Source organism: Onychostoma macrolepis, chromosome 03, assembly GCF_012432095.1.
Source record: "Onychostoma macrolepis isolate SWU-2019 chromosome 03, ASM1243209v1, whole genome shotgun sequence".
In the NCBI taxonomy this organism is placed as follows: Eukaryota; Metazoa; Chordata; class Actinopteri; order Cypriniformes; family Cyprinidae; genus Onychostoma; species Onychostoma macrolepis.
The window spans coordinates 21,152,642-21,157,199 of record NC_081157.1 but is presented as its reverse complement, the minus strand read 5'-3'; the positions used below and the strand labels follow the sequence as shown (position 1 = coordinate 21,157,199).

The window sequence follows — 4,558 nt, the reverse complement described above, 5'->3', positions numbered from 1 at the left end:
AAACATCAGCAGGAAACTCTCCAAGTCATCGTGGACCGTCATCCTCGGAAGCAGGGTTGGGGCTCGGACGCGGGGGTCGGGCAGCGGAACCCGCTGGGCGGAGGCGGTCCGGAGGGCGGCGAGTTCCCGCTCCACCTCTCCTTGTCGGGCAGCCATGTGTTCGACGATCTGCTGTTGTCATATGCTCACTTCGGTCAGGTGTTTTAATAGTTCCTCCATGGCTGGGGAGGCAACGCCACCTAAGTGCCAGACAAAAAGAGAGAAGTGTAAATTATGAGGAAAAAAAAAAGGTGCTTGTCGGTGATTCTTCCGGGATTATGCCCGCATTCTCCACCAGTGCAACGGGTGGAAGAATCACACGACAAGGGGAGATCAATAAAGGCCCCGAAGGGTGCATTTATTGTGAAAACCGTCGTGCCGTAGTGCTCAAGTGACGTGTCTTTCCGTGCTCCAAGTGCGTGGGGTGCTTCGGGCCGGCCGGTTACATGCTGCTCTCTGGCGGGAGAAGGAGAGGAAAGTTAGCGATACTGCGACTGGAGTCATCTCTTACCGGTCTGCGCCTCTTGGTGTTTTATATAGGCGTTGGTTAATGAGGTTCAGGTGTGGCCGGCCAGCCCGCGTTGATGGCGTGCAGGTGGATCTCCGTTTCCAGGGCGACGCTGATGAGGTCCCAGGACACGCGTCACAATATATATATATATTTATATGTATATGTATATATATTTATATGTGTATATATTTATATGTATATATATATTTATATATATTTATATGTATATATATTTATATGTATATATATTTATATATGTATATATATATGTATATATATTTTTATGTATATATATTTTTATGTATATATATATATATATATATATATATATATATATATATATATATATATATACATAAATATGTAAATATATAAATATAAATATATATATATATATATATATATATATATATATAAGCCGAAAATGGCCACAACACCGGTGCAGACAAACCTGGCTCGCCGGGATTGAACCGCCGAGAGAGAGAGTTATCATCAAAATCTTCAAAGCCATGCAGAGATAGTTGAGTTGGGTAACGTAGAGAAAAGAGTGGGAGTCAAGAGACTGCAAAGGCTAACCACAACCGCGTCAGAGAGGAAGAAAGCACAGTCTAGCCCATAGATACCGGAAAAAGAGCTGGTTCCCCGTTCCCCAGAGAGCAAAGAGGGTGTGTGCTCACTGTGCAGCCTGGGGTCCGTTCTGCGTACTTCACTTGTTACATCTGAGATGATTTGAAAGATGCCAGATCTTCTAATCCTGATAACTGATCTCTGGCTAATTTGGTTCTTTAAACGAATTTGATTAAGTTGTCTAAAGCCCTATTCGGACTGGATTAGTTTTACAAGGGTAGGTGGAGTAATGTTAATTTACCACAGGACGTCTGTAATATTAATGGACAATTCGCACGGGATAAGAAATCTCAGTAAACTACCAGAAGTGGGAGGAGTAACTCGATTTACACACCGCCGTCACCTCCCTGTCGTCTTGTGCGTGCTACATCCATCGATTTATTAGTTAAATTAATTAAATTATGATTGGATTCTCTTTGCAATAGACACTTACCTAAAGCTAACAAAAGTTTCATGCCTCTAACAAGTGCTTTCAAGTCGTTAGTTTCGACCTTCTTTTTGATCTGAATGGTATGCATCGTTATATTCAGAAAACATTTGAGGTTTGTCGCAGACTTGTCCCACCGCCTAGAACGCAACTGAATGGTTCTTCAAGCACGGAAAAAACGCGGAAAACTACTTTTAAATAGGAAATTACAGAATATTTACGTACATATTTACAGCTGGTCTATTCGCACGGGATTAGTATTACCTGAGGTAATTCTTCCGGACCTTTTTACATTCGGACGGCCATCCTTTAAAGGCGATGGTGGAAGTCTGATTGGGGACGAAACTGATGATCCTGTAACCAGAATCAAAATTTTATTGTTATTAATGTCTTTGCGTGTCATTCTTCACCTGAAAAGATGGCGAATAAAAAGGAAAGAGGCCGTGGGTGGAGCACGCTTTAAGTGAAATATGCACATCGTCATGGCAACGGTTCGTGGCACGTCAGAGTTTGTTGTAGTTTGTTGGAAAACCCTTTCACTCTGCTCAGACATTCCACGACCAACAAACGGCGATTAAGCATGTTGAGTCGGGTGAAAACAAACGCCAACAGGGGTAACACACTGATCCAACAGACTAGTTTGTTGGCGTTTGTCTGTGCGGTGTGAACTGGCCTTAAGGGTGAGTGATGGCAGAATTCAAATTGTTTTGGGGGAATTATGAAATGAATTAGAAAATATGTAAGGGATAATCAACGGCTAGCTGTGCATTAAAGGATTTGAATGCACGACTTGGAGGCGAAGAACCACCCGACGCGCAGCGGAGTGCATTCAAATCGTTTAATGCACAGCTAGCCGTTGATTATCCCGTTTATGCCATGGTCATTTGCCAGCATTCACATATTAAAGATGTTAATAATATTTGTGCTGCAATATTTGACCGGAACGATAAACATGACGGTTATTTTCATCTGTATTACTATTCAGCTGTAACTGTATGTTACTATGGTTACCGATGTTTATAGGAAGTGCATTAATATAGAACGTGATTAAACTGACCTGGAACTACCTGTGCAGTTCAACGAATTTAATCAACACCTGCCAGCCAATCAGAATCCAGTATTCAGACAGACCATGGCATAAAGCGGTATGTTCTTATTTTTACCAGCTTCTGCGAGCGTGTATGGCGTCTGGCTTCAGAACCTCACTGTGACTTCAGGTAAGATTTGTATTTAATTAACGTTATTTGTCTGTACCTGTCATGTTTTTGATACATGCATTGGCAGAAAAAAATTAAATAAAATTAGTTAACATTAACATTCTTTTATTTGCAACATGAAGTATATTTATTTCTGATTTCCTGAACAAGTTGGCTTCATTGTAATGAGGTTAATGATCTTTGAAAAACCATGATTATGAACATACAGTTACTTTGTCTTGAGCTGATCAGCAAACTGTGGTAGTGTTGGTTGATTGGTGTCTATATTTGTTCAAGCTTGACAACCTTATGACTTTATTTTCTAATATATATATTTCTCATTACAGATAAGAACAAAGATTAAATTGTAAGAAGGGTTGCTTATAAAAGCATACAGTACATCTGAAACTGCTGAGACTGGTAAGGTTTTTGACTATATTTCCGACCAGGTACATTGTTCTGTCATTCTTAAATAGAAAACAAATCATCAATCATCAATCATGATTTGCCTTTTTCGTGTGTGTGCGTGTAAGAAATATTAACATTTGTTGTTTTATTAGATCAGCTGCTATAGAAGACAAAATGAAATCTGAGTGCAGAGACAAGCAAAGGAATAGTAAGTATATTTTAATGTCGTATCACCTCTGTTATAGAGATTTTTGAATCAGGCCTAATGGAGGGGGATTCGGTCAATCTTGGAAGAAAAACGTTAGCAATGTGTCCATTCCAGGTAGCTAATTTGTGCTTCTTTTCAGTCATTCATGTAAAAATCTGTTATCTAATTTTATTTCCGTTTTGTTTTTTTTCTAAAGCTGCAAGACACTACTGACTAGGCTGTGCCCAGGTCTCCGGAACCTGCGATGACGCTCCGCTCCATTGGCCCTTAGTCTGCGGCTTCGGATCCACCAGCTCTGTCTCCATCGGTCGGCCCCCAGATGTCGGCAGCCACACCATCTACATCTTGGCTCCTCCCTCCCTTTGAACTTTATCATCTTCAGTCTTTGTTCTATTCACGTTACATGTTTTTTTTTTTTCTTCAGAAAATTGCATTGTAATTTTTATTTATTCATTGATGTAAAATTCTTTACTTTTCAGTAATACGGGTATAACTGAAATGTTCTACAAATGGATAAGATAGCTCTTCCATAGCATTTCAGTCTTTTTTTCATTTATGTTTTTTGTATAATGTTTTAAAATATACTTGAGTATGTTTGTAGTAATACAAAAATACTATAAACATACTTGTATTTCAAGTGCATTTTTAATACATTTAATAGTATGTTTTTTTTTTGTTTTTCACCGAAATATATATGCTGCTGTACTTTTTTAAAGTACTTCATGAATATTTGTAATGTACACTATATAATACATTAAAGCTTTCTAAATATCAAAGTGTACGTGTGTGTATATATTGAAAAATATAATACTAATAAATGTAATATACTAGTAGTGTAATGCTAATGCATTTCTAATAAGCTGAAATACAATTGAAATGTACTTGAAGCACATTAAAACGATGCTTCAAATATACCTTACCTGTAGTTCATGAAGTATTAAAAGTACATTTTAAATGTATTTTTAAAAATACACTTAAATTGCACTAAATATACTTAAAGTGGTTCCAATTTAACACAATTTCAATATATTAAATATATTACAAATAGATTAAAATTGAACTTAAGCATATCTTGAAATACACTTAATATATTTAAAGTTGTTTCAAAATAATACATTTAATATGCAATTAGTACAGTATAA

At 37.6% G+C, this 4,558-nt stretch overlaps 1 long non-coding RNA gene across 3 annotated transcripts; it reads left to right on the top strand.

Annotated features, from left to right (window-relative positions):
- The first annotated feature begins 2,144 nt into the window (after positions 1–2,144).
- Positions 2,145–4,145, top strand: LOC131535891 (uncharacterized). 3 transcript variants are annotated; one of them, XR_009269770.1, is made up of 4 exons: positions 2,145–2,284; positions 2,771–2,821; positions 3,148–3,416; positions 3,613–4,145. It is a non-coding gene; the product is annotated as an uncharacterized LOC131535891 (long non-coding RNA). The 3 variants fall into 3 exon arrangements; XR_009269771.1 differs by lacking the exon at positions 2,145–2,284 and having other exon boundaries at positions 2,684–2,821; positions 3,148–3,220; positions 3,361–3,416; XR_009269769.1 differs by lacking the exon at positions 2,145–2,284 and having other exon boundaries at positions 2,684–2,821.
- The last annotated feature ends 413 nt before the right edge of the window (positions 4,146–4,558 follow it).